A 20,082-nucleotide genomic window follows, 5' to 3' on the forward strand; every position below is an offset into this window, starting at 1 on the left:
GTTCACAATCGAATTAAATATACCATTGCAATAGAGTATCTGACACGTATAGCCTGGACCATTTTTTATAATACAGTAGTATGTTATTAAATCATTTCATCTAGCATAGGAGTTTTGTAAACAAGAGCTCTTATATAACTTCATAAATCGAAATCTAGAGAATTTATATCGAAACCGCTTAATTTTCAAGATACTTTTGACGAAAACTGAAAATGATCTCGTAAAAAACATAATCTGATGTTAAAAGTACAGTTTATTTGAAAATTACGTCTCTACATCGCTCTATAAAATAATTATCACCAAGTATTAATCGATATTTGAACTATCAATCACTTCGCCAATAATATCGTTACACTTTTTATGATAAGACTTTTATTCATAAGTCATTACTCCTGTCTTAATTAAGGCAGATCTACTAACATCACTCAAACGATGAAATGTAAAATTGATTGATTCCAACTATTATTTATCGGACTAAATTAGGCTGCGTTCGGCAGTTATATAAGTTAAATTGAATCTCTGTGTAATTTTTGACCTCTGTGCTATAGAATTATTACAGTCAAATTCTTAAAATAACGGATTTTGTCTATATTTCAGCCTAATATTTGGTTCTAATTTTATATCCAATATAAGAAGCAAGTCCAAGCATAAATATATGACAATAAAATCGGTACAAATGAACATTCAACAAATATTCTATTAATTCTGGATGTGCTATTCGCTAAATCTTCTGTAACCCTCGTTATAAGCCGTTACAGGACATTTCTCCATGATGTTAATTGACAGTTTGGTTTTTGCCGTACTCACAATATAGGAGATGTTTGCACTTGGACGTTGGAAGGTCCATTCCTGATACCAAGCGTCAGTAATGCTCCATTGCTCTTCTATAGCTTTAGTGCGGACTTGGTGGTTTTCTAGATCAGAGGTGGTTGTGATTAGCGTCTCCAAGGTCTCTATGGATTGGTAGTTTTCTGTTGTCCAGTTTCTTATTAAATGTTCTGTACAGAGCGCTTATGCGGTGCAGATTTAGGAGTGGGATGTGACTCAGTACTGGAAGCCATTTTGTAGAAGTCGATTTAATAACACCACCAATCATTCTTATTATATTGTCGAGCTGTGCATCTATTTTGTGGACGTGTGGGTTAAACTATACCAGAACAGTATTTTGCATATGAGTAGTACTAGTTGTTAGACATTTGTTTCTTAATTTTCTCTTACTGGTATGTTGGACTTATAATTTATAATGTTTTAATCATAGCGCTTGCGTATCATGTGTATTGCAGATAAATTTTGAATTTGTGATCTTATAAAACTATAAAGTTATAACTAATATAAGTCTTTCTAAAAGCAATTCATGGAAACATAAAAGAATACAATTTTTCGACAAAGTAATCGAGTACAATACATACAATCGAATAACATATACGACTGCAATTGAATTCATTGAGTATCTGATACGTATAAGAACCTGAACTATTTCTTATATTAGTCGTCGATTATTCGATTAAGTCATTCCCATCTAGCATAGCAGTTCTGTAAACCAAAGCCTCAGATGACTTTATAAAAAGATAACTAGAGGATATAATTTTAAAGCCACTTTTAACAAAATGAAAAATGTGATCTCGTAAAAAGCATAATCTGGTGCTAAATGTGCCATTTATTTGAAAATTATGTCTCCACATCGCTCTATAAAATATTTATCACCAAATATTAATCGATACTTAAACTACATAATAGGGTTAATTACCGAACCAATAAGATCGTTATAGTTCTTACATTGAGGTTTTCACCCATATGTCTTAACTTAGGTAGATTAACCGGAATTGCTCAAATGGAGGATCTTCTCTCTATTTAAGCCGCTACCACAGAATATGGTGAATATTTGGTTCTAATTTTCGAGCCAATATTAGAAACAAATTTGTTTTCAGAAACTTAAAATACGAGCTATCCATCGATCAAATTTAAAGAATTTCTCATTCGTCCCTTACATTGGCGTCCTTCATATTCAGTATAAATCTATTATCTGCAGTATCTCTAAATGATCCAAAGTCTTTAATTCCTGTCCAATCTAGCATGTTACTCAACTAAGATAAACTCCTATAAAAGATACTCCTTTTTCCTTCAATTTTCTCTTCTAATACAGCCAAGGAAACTCATATCTGACCTTCCTCATTACCTGTTCAAAACTGCGATTTTCTCTTAAATGTCTTCTAGTTTTGTTTTACCAATAAATTGTTCATCTCTGATTCTCTCAATCCATGTAAATATTTAACAAAGGGTCTATATTTTAAAGACTTCAAGCTTATTAATTGATGAAACTTTAAAAGTTTACGCTTCGCAACGAAACGAAATTTGATCATCCTGAATCTTCAGTCTCAATTTAACGTCCAGTTATGTGGCAACTAAAACTCTTTGAGCTTGTGGTCTTATTAAAGTATAAAGTTATCAGTAATATCTACACTATTCTCTTATTTGTCAATGGCAATTTTAATCTTCATCCTTTATATATCCACCTTTATTTACTGTTGCTATTTCTATTTGGTCTAATCGTCACCAAGCAAAATCGTAACAAATAAATCCTATTTTCGACTTAAACTAAGTCGTTTTTTCCGCTTGGATTGAAAGTACTATATTATTTAGATATGGAAGGTTTCTTTCAAATACCTTCCAAGCGATTTTTGGACCGACTTCAAGCTGCCATATAATATTTCCAGTACTATGTATGACCACATCAAGTATAGCTTCTAGTTCAGGCATTAACATAGTCTCTGATCACCTAGTATTTTTATTTTCATTAAAACTCCTAGTTTCAGATCTTGCAAGCAGCATTCTAAATAGTTTGGTATACTAGTAGAATATCTTTCCTGCTATAGTCGCTCCCAGGCATAATTTATTTTGGTTACTTGTCAAAGAACCTACTTGGACCTGGCAAACAACGCAAGCAGCAGAATGCAACATAGTTGTAACAAGTAAAATGAAGGAGTTGTTACAGCAATTCAAAGCGGCAAGTACAGGCGAGTAAAAATTCTCCGTGTTTCTTTTGCATTTCTTATCTTAATCAATGTGAAATAAACTGCATAAAGCTGCTATGGCTGGTCAAATCACTTATTGAGCCTGTGACGATTTTTTAATAATTTTCCTTCACATGGTTAGAGGCTCTCAATTTTGGAGCACCGTAATCTGCTTCTGACACAATGTATCTGGCATTATCTTACTAAGTTACTAGCAAACCACTGGCTAGGGATGGTCCCTCGTAAAAGTTGAATGGTTCAGTTTTTTTTCTTCTCACTTTATAGAATGCGAGTAGTTCTTCCTATTTTTAAACGATCTAACGAACTTAACATTTTAGCTAACGTAACTGTCCTGATATATATTTTAATTCGACTTACAGCTTCAATAGCCTCAGCATATCATATTATTCCCATCAAATAAAACCTTGCTTAACTAGGGCTATGGCTAGGATCGATTAAATGATGTTGAATAATTAGTTGTGTATAACTTAAATTTCAAATGATTATGCAGATCCTTTTCACTAAGCGCTAAGAAACTCTCCTTTAAACCGTACTTCGAATCTATTCAAAATTAGCCGGTTGCCGTTCTAAACTTGAGGATAACTTAAAAACTTTGCAATCCAAGACTCCTCCAGAAAATTACTTTTTGATTTGTTTTAATTACTGTCAGGCAACAAGATATCATCCTGTTCAAAGAGTTAAGGAACTGTTATAAGTAGCAGTGATTAGAGAGAGGGAGAGAGAGAGAGAGTTTCTAAATTTTCAAAGTTCTACAAGTTTACCCTCGCCTTACTAAGATCTTACCTTTAATTATAAATAAGACCGTTTCCTTTGAACTGGAATACTAAATAGGGGCCAATTTACAAATCTCAATTTACACAAGCAAGAGAGATTTTGCTATTACAGGGCTAATGGTTTTTGTCTTCATGCCTAGTTAGCCTTCAGTTTATAGTAATTTTATCATCTCATATAAAGGAAGGATATGTCGAGGCTATTTAAATAGCACGATAAACCATTTCTATATGCCCACGCTTTTCAAACAGATTATTGCCTTTTGTATTTACAGCAACTTGTCCGAATAGTAATTAACGCCGGATGAAAGTCAGACAATACCGGTGCTATTATAACCTTTATCTTTTATATTATAGCAGGATAAATTATAATATATGATAAAATAATAACTGGTTAGTGAAGATGTTATTTAATCTTTGTGTGTATTTTTGTAACTATGTAGTTGTTAGTCCGCTTAGTTAGTTAAACTTTGTCAAATTGATTCTCTTTAAACTGTTTAATATTTTATGTACTTTAAAATAGAAAATATATGCAGAATACAAATAAAGTAAAATAATATATTACTCCTATATGAAAGGCCAAATTTCATTACAGAGTTAAAAATTTCAAGCATTATCAGATCAATAAAATTCTGTATCTCATTTTGGCTGGACAAAATATTGAAAAGTAGTGAAACATAATTGGAACTTGTAAGTTGAAAGAGAACTTGAACGAGAAATTGTAAGTTGCTGTCAAAAACATATTTAAAAAAAATGAAAGCATGAATTACTGAGCTAGTTCAAGAACATTATAGTACATTTTATAAATGAATGTAGAAAAGGAATTTGCAAAATGAAAGAAATTTATACAATATGTGTGAGACTCATTAATTGATCAAAAACTTGCTAAAAGGAAGAAAGCCATTAAATTACGAACTAGTATTTAAGTAAATAGACCAAAATAAAATAATACAATTATAGTTGCCACATGCATGCAAGCTGATTCCAATAATAAGGCATATAGATTTGGGTTCGAGAAGATTTTATGTATTTTAGAAGAGTTGAAAAACCTGGAAGCAGGTACATAATTTAGTTTTTGATGAATATAAGATTTTCAATATTTATAACATAACAATATATAACCAAGATCTCCTAACAAAATTGCAGTGTTTAAAAATCAAAGCTACAAAATTGTGAAGTACCTATTCTAACGGAATTTCATGGCCTGGACTCGACTTCTCAGTGTAATATTTATTACTTGATTACTGCAAAAAAAAATTACGAAATTAACTTTGCAGACTACGTATCAATGTCGAGGAGCAAAATGTTGTAATGAACGAAAGAATACTTTAAGTCTTTAAGTCTTTGAAGAAGATCCTAATACCTAATTCATGCTGTTTTACGAGCTCTTAACATAACCATTTGGAAAGTGTAATCAATTCTTCGAAATCACGAAATAATAAATTTAATTGATCAGAAAACTCAAAACATAGAATGAAAATGGATGAATGGAAATCTGTAACTTTTTAATATACACAGATGCCAACGATAGCCTGCTTTTAAAACGAATTCTGTGGACAGACAAATCCTGTTTTAAATTCAAAGGATCTATTGTCGTAAAGTTTCACTTATTTAAAGTTTTTTTTGAAAACCTGGCCATTACAGCCTTTAATTCTTTCTTTCTGAAAAGAAGCCAAAAAGTAAGGTGGACAGTTCAGCTCTTCCTTCCTCTACTCACAATTGACATGTTTTTACCACAATAGTTTGTCCCAAACAGCTCTGGGGTTGCTTTAAAAAAACATAACTAAGAAGGAACTTTAAAGAAAATAGAGTAACAAAAAATTTTAAGGAGTAGAAAAATACGTCCAAGGAATGCTGGTGTCATAAAACAACTGTCTGCCAAACTTATGTCTACTTAAGACTCGATAGTCCATTTATAACCATCAATGGTAAAATTGGTTAATAACGGTGAAATTTGCGAAGAACGTAACGTATTTAAATATTCTTATGAAGACTGTGATATTGATTATATTCTTTTTATAGTTCATTATTCAATTTAATGTTCTTTCTCCAAAGTCATTTAATTTAATAAAAAAATTTAAGAAATAACATAAGTATTTCCTGTACCCTTCATGTCTTTTCCTATTATACGAATAAATGCAAATATCTTATTGGGAAATTTCCAATTTTATTGGTGCCCAACATGTAGGCTATTTGAATAAGGTATTACAAATCTGCACAATTTGCATTACTACGTAACAAAAGGTAGTAATTCACATGCGAAGAGACAAACTTCTTTTAATTTAGGCTGGTGTAATAGAGAGATGTGTCATTGGAGCACATTACTTGCTACATGGCCCTGCTTACTTGGAATTTCTCAAAAATTCTTTCCTATTAGTTCTAATCCCAGTGACTATTAAAAAAAAATACACTTATCTTGCAGCACGATGGTTGCAGGGCACATTTTTGACAAAAAGAGACCACCTAGATAACCCTTTTGCTAACTCGTGTATAGGGAGAGGCTAGGATAGGATTGCTTGGTCTGCACGATCTCCAGATCTAACTCCTTTAGATTTTTAGGTCTGATGAGCTTGTACAGATGCTAGATGCCCACGAGAGATAATTAGAAGAATAGACGACACTTTCGTAATAACGAGAGAAGAAATGCGCTGATCAAACGTAATGGTAGTAGTACGAAAAAAGGTGTCGAGCATGCATTGGGCATAAAGAAAAACACTTTGACCAAAATTGATAACAGTACACAGGTATACCTTTTGTTATTAGTTAGTTACTACACTCTTTTTATTGAATATCCGTATTTTGAAGTTAATAGTGATAATCTTATTACAAAAAACAAACTATTTTAACTAATAACTTGCAGAGGTGGGTCAAAAGTGGCAAATAATAATTAATTACCAATAAATTTTTTTAAACTAATTTATTCTTTATAATTCTCAATGTATTTAAAATCTGTTTTTATTAAAAACTTTTTATTAAATAAGTTGCCATTGCGTAGAGATGGCTATAAGATAATCAAAACTTTTTATAATGTTTATCTCCTTAAACATATATTTAACCTAATTTTTAAAACTAGGTGCTTAGTCATTTTAAGTATTAGTGGTACGCCCTATCTATAAATCAGGTAATACATTGCACATGGATAATTACAGACCAATTACTGTAATTTAAAAAAAAGTTTAAAAAACAGATTTGATTTTGCTATTGGGCTGACCACAGTCGATGCCATATTTTAGGTGGTTGCTAAAGGTGAGTAGTACATTACAGTATCATTACGTCATCATTACAGTATCAATATCTTTATTTAATTATTAAGCACATATTATCTCAAAATCTGTACAGTCTACATATTACATATAATGGTGGAAACCTTTGTGGAAATTTTTAACTCCTTGTTTTATTATTTAAACATTTTGTAATGCAGTTATTCGAGTTGGAATTTTAATAATAGTTATAATTACTATAGCATAACCTAAATGGGTATGGTTTACTATTTTAATTAAAACGAAGTAAGGCACGTTACGGACTATTACTATTTATTATTTCTGAGTTAGTTGGTTTTGTTGATGTTCATATTGTGTTTAACTAAAGTACTTTAATACTAAATACTTAGAAAAGAGAAACATACATTTCCTTTGGACCTGAAATTGTTATAGGGCGTACGTATAAAGCTTAGGGTATTTTCTTGTGAAGGTACTACTTTAAAAGCAACAAAATCTATTCTGAAGATTTAAATTTGTTACTTTATTGAAAAATTAATTTAATTTAATTTATTGGGTATCTATTTAACAAAATGTACATTGAAAGCTGTTAACATTTAAAAGTTTGTATTTTAACGTATCCAAAATTTATTAACCCATGAAATTGGTTACATATCCTGCAAAATATAAGTACTCTTAACACTCAATACTAATGACTCCTTTTTTTAATTCATGATATATTACATTTATTCAATAGTACTACCAACTAATTTTTAATATGTAACATGAGTAGTAAACCTAATTTACCCAGTGCCAGAGGAAGGAGTATTCCCGAAACTCCAACATGTGCGTCTTGAGGCTTGAATGCCATGACTCCTCCTAAAATACTAGGAAAATTAGATATATTGTAAGATATCAGATATAAAAAATAAAAGGAAAAAAATATAAAGATAGAACAAACATATTAAGTATATACAATAAAAATAGAGTGAGAGTAAAGCGGTAGAAGAAAAAGAAAGAAAAAGCAGCAACTTCAACATTAGATAACTTTAGACAAATATACTTAGATAAAGGGTAGGTCAATGATCCTACCAAGAACTACTTTGATCCTGTTTTAAACTTTTTAACATTACGTATTAAGCTTTTAAGGTTATTGAAAAATTTATTAGATAAGGCGGATCCATAATATCTTGTAAACCTTTGACAAAATAAAGTTGACATATATGAGACACTAATAATATCTGGTGATCTTATATTAGGTCATTACAAATAATGCTAGATTTTAGACCACAAGAGGTATCCATAAAAAATATAGCATCAACTAAAGAGAATTAAATAAATTATTTCAGCTGGTAAGTTTACATTATATCTAGTGAAGACTATAAATACGTTATTGGAATTTGGGTTAAAATACAAACTATAATTATTTACTTTTACTTTATTTAGACTTATAAAACTAAACTTTTCGCTAAAAATAGTTGATCGGGTTCAAGTCTCGTAGCAATTTATTTTCTAAAAGAAGCAATTTCAGGATTACTCTGTTTATTGATTTTAGTTTACACCAAATTGGATTGTGTTTAGGTCAGCTGGACTCTCAGTAGGAAGGAGCTCCTTATCTCGTAAAATTCACTTATTCCAAGGGGAAAACGAATTTTCCCTCTTACCCATTATTATAGGGGCTTAAAGAAAATTAAAGAATTATTGTGTTTAAAAACCTGAATTAAATCATTTAATTCAGACCATTATTTTTAGAAGAATTTAAAAAAAACTATTAAATTAACTTTCAACGTTAAAACATATTTGTAACAGCAATTAAATTATTTCATACATGAATTAATTTAATTTTATGCAAGCTATTATTTGTTTGTAAATGAATAACAGAATTTCATTATTTTTGGTTAAATAGCATTTCATTTACTAAAGTTTTTTCAGTTATATCAAAATATTTGGCACAAAATATCTTAAAATCTGTACAGCCTATATAATGCACATAATAGTGGAAACCATCATAAAATGTATTAATCGTTATCTCATTATTTCAAAATTTTGTAATGCGAGTAAGATTTATAATACAAGTATCATTACTAAGGCATAATCTAAATGGGTATGGTGCACAACTTTAATTAAAACGAAATAAGGCAGCTTAGCAAATGTTACTATTTATTATTTGCGAGTTAGTTGGCTTTGTTGAAAGTTCAGATTCTGTTTAACCGAAATACTTCAACACTAAATACTTTGAAAAGAGAAACACACATTTCCTTTGGACTTGAAGTTGTCATAGGGCCAAAAATTACTTGTGTTTATAGAATATATATATATAGTGTATACATGTAGAAAAAGAACTGTATGGAATCTACTACGATTGAAAGCCTCACTAAATAAGTTAAATGACAATTTGGAGCATTAGTAACAAGTATCTCCTATAAATATTAAATAAGTATATTTATAATAACTAAGTGATTATTGTGCTCTAAGAAATAAAAATTACAGACTATTTAAAAAATTATATAAATTGCGAGCCACTACTTTTATACCAACCCCTTATAGCCTAATTCAATGATTAAACATTAGCCACTGAAGCTAATAATTTTCAAAAAAAGTCTACAAAATGATAATATTTTAGTCAGTTTTACTTAAAATTATCCCCGATTTTAACAGAAGCTATGTGGAAAACTATAGATTAGTTAGGATGATTTTATAAAGATCTCATAAATTTATAAAGAGTTGCATAAACTGATTTGATCAAATTGCTCACAACTATTTCGATACCTCTTCTGGATAATAATGAAGACTATTTGGAGGAGTAGACAGTAAAAAAAACTCAAACGTACAAAATCATTCACCTGCAAAAAAACAAAAAAAAAATAATTTAACGCTACAGCTCATCTGAAACCATAAAATAACGAATAATTATTTATGTTTTTTATATATACCAAAATACAAGCCGGGAAACCATATCGGTTGTAAATTATGTAATCTATCTATAGTATCTTTAAAATAATATAAGTATATTATTTTAAAGGTAATGCTGTTATTTTTGTATATTAATTTACGATATTAATTAACGAAAAATCTGTGCTTATGACAGCCCCTGGAGAGAAAGTTTTGTGGTATTTCGGGTTTTCGTTATTATATGTTTATGAGGGTTCTTAACAGAAGTTTTGTAAATAAAATTTGTATTAGGCTCTCAAACAAAAATAAGGTGAAAACAAGATCAAATTCTAAAATATCTTCTTATTAATAACTTAAAAGTAAATAAAGGTAAAAAATCGAAATTGGTTTTATAACCTTTTGGTTTTTTTTTTGTTTCCTACAAGTACGAGAAGAAAACTATGCATCTCTATTTCTCAAAAATCTCATACTTACTGCACTTAATAAAACTAAATATTAAAATGCCATACGGAGCCATAATTAACCCATGTATGGTTAATAATGATTTTGTAATTTATGGCTTAGCTGTGTTTAAACATTTGACAATTTCATTCGTTCTTCCTGGTGTCCACCTAGTCTAGGTGAACCATAGTCTAAGCTTCTAGACTATGGTTCACCAGACATATTATTCATCAGCCACACAATCCCTGGAATATTATAATATATGAGTAAGTTTCGAGTTTAACCCGTATAAAACGTATACTGCATATTTTTCAAAGTTTTCACAAATTTCAATTCTCGGTAATTTCCTAGTCGTATTTTCAAACTCTGTATTTTACTGGGAAAAGTTTAAACAATGCCGATTTGAAAACAAAAACGGCGAAAACTCGTGCTGAAAGCTGTTCACTAGAATTTAGTTATGAACGTGGTTAATGTTAAACACAAGGTTAAATGCTCTGTGAAAAGTTCTGACGTAAATAAGTAACTGAAAATCAGAAACATGACATCAATGATAAATCTAGAAAAAAATAATTTTAAGAGTTTTAAATGATAATAATAATTATATTATTTTTTGTGATTAATTAGAGCAACAGAAAACGTTATATACTACTCACATACTCTATACAGGGCGGCTCGATTAGAGTTGGAGTACCACTGTTATCTTCCTCCAATCTCTTCATGAGCGATTTCCCAATCCAGACATCCAAAACGCACTAGTGACACCACCTTAACATTCACCGCCATATATTACCTCCAGTCCTATTTTCTTCTACTTTAGCAATGGATAGACCAATGGACATTGTGACTCAATCCCAGTAAGACGTTAGTCGTGTTTTTGACCTTCGAGTCTTTTTAGATGAAGAGAATCCAACCATTTCTTGTCAACTAATATAGTGTCATCTTCGACAGCAAGCTTTTAAGGATCTACTATGCCGAAATCCAAATTGAAGAAGCCAAATAACAGTTTTTGGAACATATATGCCCTACTCCGAAAAGAAAACTCCGTTTGTTTGACGCCTTTGCCTCCTTGATCTGGGTAGGTATCCACACCAACTACTTGAAAATCATTAAGGCAATATTTTTGAGAATCATCGTCAGTGCTTTATCGCTTATCCACTACACATCCAGAGAGACTTAAAAGTTACTTCGCTGGAAGATATTCTCTGGATGATGAGGGACAAGGCGCTAGCTTTGGACTAGTAGAACTCCCTTATCCCTTGATAGTAAGCTAAATATTCTCAATTTACTAGATTACCCAAAGGCTTTTGATCGTTTAAACCATTAAATATTGCTATCAACTTTACATTTAACTGGATTCTTACGTCGTACTGTTGAATTTTTTAAATCTTTTTTTTTTAGTAATCGTAGGCAGCATGTTGTTCTTGAAAAAAACAGGTGTGCCCTAAGGAAGCATCCTTGACTTTCTGATTTTTACAATATACACAACTTAGTTTTATCAATGTCTTGAATTTTACTAATGCCAGATCTGCTCATTCCTGTTAGAAGACTCAGTAAATGCAACTTACTTAATACCTCTCTAAAGACCATAACTTAAAGATAAGTAGCACCAACTCTTCAGTAACAATTTTTAGCGAGCATCAAAATTTAATTACCTGAACACAGCTTGATTCAAATATAGCCAAAAAAAATGTTAAAAATATTAAACTCATCAAAATCACTAGGCTTAATTGTGAACCTTTGTTTCTCTAATTATGTGACTTCAAAGCGATTCTATAAATTTATCATAATTCAATCATTGTGATGTGGTTTATGGCAACTGCATGGATCAGAATAAATCTAAACTTATGCAAAAGGGCAAAATACCTACTTGAAATTAAGGATGCAAGTTGGCTTAATATGGCGAACAGAAGGCACATTTTAGATGATCCTTTATTGCGTGTTAAATCCTTTGAATCATTTAATCTATCTTGCTATACCTTTAAATAAAAACTGAAAAAATACTTACTCCAAATCCTAAACGATGCTTTCATCATACCTATTTATGCTTACTCCGGATGTGTGTGTCTGCATTAATTATGATTAATAAAAAGTGAATTTAAATATAATATTGGGTATGTGTAGACCAAGTTTTGTTACTAGCTGTTTTTGTTACTAGTTTTAGTATTTCATCCTTTTAAAACATTTAATAATTTAATTGGTTATTTTTGTGGTTTAATTTGTAGTATGTTTTGTATTAGTGTGTAGTCTATATTGTTTAGTCTGTACCCAGGCCTAAACAGTATATAGCCTAGTCTAGACGTCTAAAACGATATGACCTTTTATTTTCCTTTTCTTCTCATTCCGTCTTTATCTACTCCTGATTGTAGGCCTTTTTCCTAATATTTCCATGCTTTTCTTTCCCTGACAGTCCAGATCCAATTCCTTCCTACAATATTTTGGATATCTTCTTACCATCATCTTTATACCATAGCTCCGTTTGATATCTGATAAATATCCTATGTGTTCATCTTTCTTTATTAGAATCAGGTATGCTTTTAAATTATCATCTTTTTCACATTAAAGGAAGCATTACTATAGAGATATATTTGATAAGACGTGAGAATCTAAAGTCGACCCTTGTGTTGTCTAGGGATTCCAGAATTGCCCAAGTTTCTACAGAGCCAAAAGCCCTCTGGCAATCGATAAAGGCTAAATGGAGTGGTATAATATACTTTGTGGTTTTCTCAATAAAAGTATGAAGTATCTGTCCGTGGTCAATAATGCTAAACCCCTTATGCCCCTCGCTTCTTCAACTCGTTGGTATGAGTCCATCTTCTTCATTAAATGGTGTAATAATAAGCTTAACCACTAATAATAATAATAAGCAATAACCACTACATTGGTTGTCAATTTTCTGGTATGACTTCTGCATTTTGTCCCTCTAACTTCTGCATTTTTCTTTAGTTGAACATAACAGCCTTGGACTCTAGAACTGCACAGGTTCCTGTAGAAATCTTAAACAGCAGTCACCATCTCTCTACAATTGCTAACTATATTACCCTCTTTGTTTTTAATTATCTTATATAAGATCTTAGAACTTTTGAACTTAAAACTTTTTAAAATCTGCTGGTCAAAAATTCGACCCAAAGTATTTGATTCCAATTGTCAAACACGATGGAGGTAATCTGATGAGGAGAAGAGGATAAGCAAAAAAACATTGTCATGTATTTTTTAACGATGATGATCCTAAACATATCACCTGATTAGCTAAGAATATGCTTTCAAAGGAAAAAATTGACTATTGGATTGGCCTTCCCAATCATCCGATTTGAACCCTATAAATAATCATCGACAAATCTATGGCTAGTTTTGTAGGATGAATGGAATTAAATTTCAGTGGATTATCGTGAGATGCTAAGCTAATGGACTCAACCAGAAGGAGTGATTATTTAAAAATATGATTTATTAAATCGTAGTTTTTTTTCCTTTATTTTTTAAAAATGTTTTCATATTTTTGGTTGCCACTGTAGAAATTACACATTCGGAGAAACTAAATAAATACAGATATTAGAGGGATTTGTGCAGAGTGCAATTTTCTAAAAGGAAAATTTATTTTATATAGTGTTATGTAGGTTGATTCTGTGGAGGGTCTTATTGGGGTGGGAGCAACATCCCTGAAAGCATGAAATATTTGTAAAATATTTTTTTTATATTTAACAAATATCATATGATTTTTAAATATTTGTTATCTAAAAAAAATATTCATTATATATTTGTTTTTAAATATTTGTCCTGATTATTTTACTAATATTTGTTATACATTAAAAAAGTAATATTTATATGAAAATATAATATAAATATTCGATTATTGATTTATATCAAATATTCGAGAAAATATAAATTTGAAATGTTAAGTAAATATTTTAAAATGTCATTACCACGGAGTGTTTATTTCTATTATTAATTTATCGTTTTTTTAAATTTTTATTAGAAATGAATTATCGGTAGGTATACAAATCTGTTAGGCATACAGTTAATAATATTTCAAAAATAATTGGTTGTTAATAATTTTGCCAAAAGCTGATCATATACAAATTGTATATAATCAGCTTGGTATCCTCGCACTTCGACAGATCAACGTTTTAATTTTATTTGCTATTTGCTGCGCCTATTTTTTTTTTTGTTCAGTCTATATCCATCCATTATGGACTACCCCTGCCAAGCCAAACCAAAATAGTATCAATCCGTATTCATCAATACGTGAAATTGGCTGCTTCTTACCTTTGAAATTATACAGAAATACATTTAATAAGGACAGAGACCACAAACAAAGGTATGTCGCGAATGCGTTCCTACATTCGTAACCACCCAATGAGATGCGAGCGTGGAGCGTCCCCTGCTTCGTGCTGTTTTAGTTTAGTAGCCGACTAGCCGTGTTATTACATTATATTATAATATATCATCATATTATTATAAATTACAATTTGTTTGAAGTGCGTAAGTGATAACTTTGTGATTTATTTGTATGTGGAGTAATTTAATTTGTGATTTTTATGTGAAACATTATTGTGACGGTAATTATTTTGGAATCCATTCAGGTACTTTATCTACTAAACAGTGAATTATTTATGTAACTAGAGAGGAGGGAAACTTTATTTTATTATTTATTATATCTGAGTTATCATCAGTTATGGCAGATAATAAAAAAAAACGTAACTCTTTATATTGTAAAAAATACCGCTATAGAAAAAAGCACTTGAATGATTTGCATCTGAAGTTAAATATTAGTACTAATAATTTCTCCATAAATCCACCTATTTCAGAATGAAATAGGTGGATAAAGTTAATAGTATAAAAAAAGTATTGAAAATAAATGGAATTTAAAAAAGCTAGCACTGAAATGTGTTATACAATATGCAGTTCGGTATTCAATAAGAGTTCATAATAATAAATTGTCTTTTTTTTTAGGGAAGTAGATTCGGTAGACGCAGATGAAGCTTAAAAAGACACGATTAAATCCACATTTAAAATGTAAACTTTTTGTACTGACTATTAAATATACCTATAAATTATATCATTATTGGTTTTATTCTTAATGAATTTTCTTTAAAAAGCCAAGTTTTGAAAAGCAATCCTACAGATTTCGCTAAAATTAGCAATAAATAGTTTCTTATATATAAGGAATAAAAATATCAGTTATAGTAGCCTAAAATCGACTTGTTAATCTTACAAAGAATTTCCCAAATAATATAAATAGTTTATGGGATTAACAAAATAGGTTTTAGGTGGCGATCAGGATACCCAGATTATTCTTTAAAAATCTGTCTTTAAATATATATTTTTGTGATAAAAAATATTACAAAAATATATGAATTATTTATAATAGAAATATTTAAAATAAATATTTGATCAATATTTAAAAAATATATTTAATTAATATTAAAAAATCTGTCGCTCTAAATATTAAAAAAACATTTTTTTAAAATATTTAATGAATATTTTATGCTATCAGGGATCAGTCATGTCAAAATAGTTTATTTTTTTTGTTCTCCAAGTTGATGTTCTTTGTAGAGGCTTACGAAAAAAGGAATTCAAGCGGTATACATTTTCATTTCTAGAGTACCTTACTAGTATCTCCCTCTTGAGTTTCTATGCATAAGGCCAAACTTACCCGATCTTACCAATAAAGTCCTCGTAGTTATAACTTACTTGGCCTTCTCTTTGTTTTTCACCGTAATAATATCTTCGTATAGTTGTTCGATATCTTCATCATTAGAGGTACAAGTTGGGGCTTGTAATCTCAAAAAAAAAAATATTATCAGTCTATATCTCAGCTCACATCCCAACCTCTCCTAACCGCTGCCTGGCCATACCCTTCTTCTGGATTCACCAATATGGATCCTACGTACCTTATAGAATGACATTACCGCCCGTCATGCATGTAGATATAAGTTATATAACTAATCTATACTGAGTCAATCCTGGAAATCATAGTGTTAATTCCAGAGTCTAGACGTCAAAGATACCGACGCATAGATGAAGCTAAAGAAAATTAAAGAGCAATGCAATATGACAATGGCAAAGCGAGTTATGATAATGAGAAGCAAGTGGTTACATGATAAACGATTATCCTTAACAAGAAGTAGATCTTCATTATTATTTTTGCATAAAACGATGTAAAAACTTCTGGCCAGCTTTTACATTGGCTTATATATTTTTTTTTAATTAATGTAAAGTAATTTAAATTGATTTATCAATGAAGTGACTAGATATCATTTTACCAGAAGTGCCTACATCCAAACGTCATCAGCTTAAATTGAATTTGCATTTAAATTTATTTTATAAACGGTTGTTTTCGTTAAAATTTAACATGATAGCTTTTTCGCTAATGGATATCTGGATTTATTGGTTTTCGATAATAAATCAAGCCGTCAAACCAATTAACTCTAAATATTTATCCGGTTATAGGGTTGTATTTAATTTGAAAATCTATAACGAACAAATTGAATTTCACTTTGTCGGTCTTTTGGCATAGTAAAGATAACGAAAATTCTTTTCGGTGTCAGGTTTGCGAACATCGGATGCCAAAAGTGCCAACATATTTTTACCCTTTTGTTCTCGTTTTACTGATAACAGCCTCGAAAGGTCGTGTTGCAATTTAATAAGAAAACATGGCCATTGATCAATAGATCGTACAAGAGATGTTTATAATTCAAATTTGCTTTAAAGATTTAGTATTTTATTACCTCGAAAAAAAAGCAAATAATCATCTAAAGGTTTTCGCAATAGATGTAATAGATAACACCTAGCAACGCGTCATTTATTAAGTGCATTGCTGGGATGCTTCTGTTCCGTTTCCGATAAAAATAGTTGATCGAGCTTCGATTTTCGCAGCAATTTATTTCGAGAAAGAAGCAATTTCCGTGTTAGGCTATTTATTGATTTTAGTTCATGTCTAGGTCAGATGGGCTCCAGATAAGAAGGAACATGTTTTCTCGTTGATTTGAAAGAACAGGAAAAACGGTAATTTGAGTTAATTGCTTAAATACTTGTAGATATACTTATACACCTACAAGATTTTTTTCTCCTAGATTTATTTGTAAATTATACATGTATGTTTGTTCTGAAAAATAAATTATTTGGAACTAGTAATATCAATAATATCGGTGTTTCAATAATTAAAATAGACTTCTTAAATGTCTTAGAGCTTAAAATCTAACACAAACAAATGAAACCTGTAATCGAGAACAAAAGGTTAGACAAATATTCTGAGATAATGATTTTTACTAAATAATACCTTAGCCTAACTTCCGCTTGAGCTACTCGAAATCCACATTCTGGAAATTATTTTTGAGACAACTAACCTAATGCCAATTAATAAGTATTATTAATTAAAGTCAACTAGTACAGTTATCTACCAAATAGAATAGTCAATCTGTCTGTAATAGTCTGATATTAGAAGAGCTGTTATATTTAGTGAATTGTTAGTAGTTAATGAGGAAAGAGCTCTCGCTAGTTGTATAGAAAAGGGTATGAATCAAAAATTGAAGTTTTTTGATTACATACAATTGCCTGTATGCGTAAAATTTTAAAAATGAAATGATGAAAAAAAGACCTAATAATTTTAAAATAAACATAGCGAGCCCCTTTAGCAGTTAAACATTTAAATATTTGGCATAGATCTTGCATGAATAATCCTGGTAATTTAGGCATAACTTAAATGGATTCGATATAAGGGTTATAAAATTAAACAAAATTTTTTTATAAATTTGTATTTGGGCAAAAAGAAAAATTGAAGATTTTTAATTCATACTAGAAATTATATTTTCTGTAATGTACCTTAAAGAAATAAAGCTTCACAATCAAAGGGGATAAAATTATAAGAAATCAAAGTCACCAATATAATTTTTATTTGTAAATTTGGACTTGTTTAACTGCGGTGAATTTGATCTAAACTATGTTTCTACACGGTCCAAGGTTTAGCCAAAAATAAACTTTAAAATATTTAAAAAAAAAACTCGTAACTCGTAACTCTAGGAACAAAGGCTGCATGAGTGTTTTTAAATATCAAATGCCAGATTCTCCACACAAAAAGAAAAGATTTAGCAGTTTGGCAAATAAAACATGAAAAACACGGCGTGTAGTTGACGATATAACAGCCAAAGTAGAGCCAAACAACGGTTTTTCTAAAAAGGTAAAAATAGCAAAGTAACACCACGCTCTGAATAAAGTAATAATGCTGCTCACAGTTATGTCTCCGCATCCTTTTTTTAGAGGTTGTGAGTGAAATATTTGCTACCTATTTGAAAGAAATACTGATTATATAAGTAATCATACTAAAAATAACATTTAAAAAAAATACCCAAGTTCTACAGAATTATCAATTACCTGTTTGACCTTTCAGACTTATTAGGAATTATGGACCTAATCACTAAAGGTATAAACAGAGACACCCGTCTGGATAGTAGAAGTAATAGGAAAAACTCGCAGTCACACACAATATCTACAAAGATCCAAATTGAGACAGTAACTAAACTCGACTATAACAACAACTAAGTTTTACGTATATTTACTTAGTGAGTTCAAAACTGATCGTTATGTGCATATTTTATTAAAAAGGGATGTGAGAAAGTGCTTAATATCATCAGACAAGCAAAAAAAATTCTTGTTATAACAAAAACAAAAACAGTCAAATATGTAACTATTCAAAATTAAGACTCAATAATAAAAAAATATTGCATACTATGTCCCGTTGAAAAATACAATATGTCTGATATTTTAATTGCGGCTCAATAAGCTAAATGTCAAAAAGTTCTTGTACTGTCATTTATTCTGGTTCTGATTTATATGAATAACATTTCAATAATTGCAAAATATCGCATATCATATCAGCTTGACATCCTTTAAATTAGATCTGATTAAAATGTCATATTTTCACAAAAATATTGGGTTGACGATGGTGACACGGAATTTTAAACGCAATAAAAAGTTTATGATTTCGTTTAGTGTAATTTTATTTTAAATTTAACGATTTTATAACATGATAAGGTAACATGTATATACAGGGTGTTTTTTATATATTGCGACAAAATTCAGGAACGTGTTCTTTGGACAAAAATTCGCAAAAAAGTTCCTATAAGCATAGGTTCTAAACCTTTTAGATTTTGAGCTACAGGATGGTAAAATTTTAACAAAAAAATGTTTTTTTTTTCGATAACTTAAATACCCCTGTAGATATTTGTCCAAAGATTAGTATGCAGGGTCTGTGTATCCAGAGATAATTTTTTGTGCGAAAACCGTGCATCTAACGGACAAAGTCCAAGGGATCAAAAATGTTGCAAATAAAACGGGGAATTTAAAAATATTTTTTAATATAAGAAAAACCAGTGGCGTACTATTTTTCTTTATAAAAGTATTCAGCGGAAAACCCGCACCTACGCCACTGGAGAACATAAAAATGTTAAAAGTATGTTGGTAAATGGCTCTGGATACACAGACCCTGCATACTAATCTTTGGACAAATATCTACAGGGGTATTTAACTTATCGAAAAAAAATCATTTTTTTGTTAAAACTTTACCACCCTGTAGCTCAAAATCTAAAAGGTTTAGGACCTATGTTCATAGGAACTTTTTTGCAAATGTTTATCCAAAGAACACGTTCCTGAATTTTGTCGCAATATATAAAAAACACCCTGTATATAGGGATTTAGAAAACCTGAAGAAATACAAAATAAATTAAAGTGCAGGTTTTATGTCTTAACAAGATGTGG

General features: G+C 30.2%; 1 protein-coding gene and 1 long non-coding RNA gene across 3 annotated transcripts in view; one reads left to right on the forward strand and one right to left on the reverse strand.

The window, feature by feature from the left end:
- The window catches only part of LOC126745631 (neuroligin-1-like), a 490,464-nt gene that overhangs the window by 379,753 nt on the left and 90,629 nt on the right, over window positions 1-20,082 (reverse strand). The gene's annotated exons all lie outside the window — the stretch shown is intronic.
- On the forward strand, window positions 14,727-15,385 carry LOC126745632 (uncharacterized). Its single transcript, XR_007663621.1, has 2 exons — window positions 14,727-14,909; window positions 15,280-15,385. It is a non-coding gene; the product is annotated as an uncharacterized LOC126745632 (long non-coding RNA).

The sequence above is a fragment of the Anthonomus grandis genome, chromosome 16 (assembly GCF_022605725.1).
Source record: "Anthonomus grandis grandis chromosome 16, icAntGran1.3, whole genome shotgun sequence".
NCBI classification, from domain to species: domain Eukaryota; kingdom Metazoa; phylum Arthropoda; class Insecta; order Coleoptera; family Curculionidae; genus Anthonomus; species Anthonomus grandis.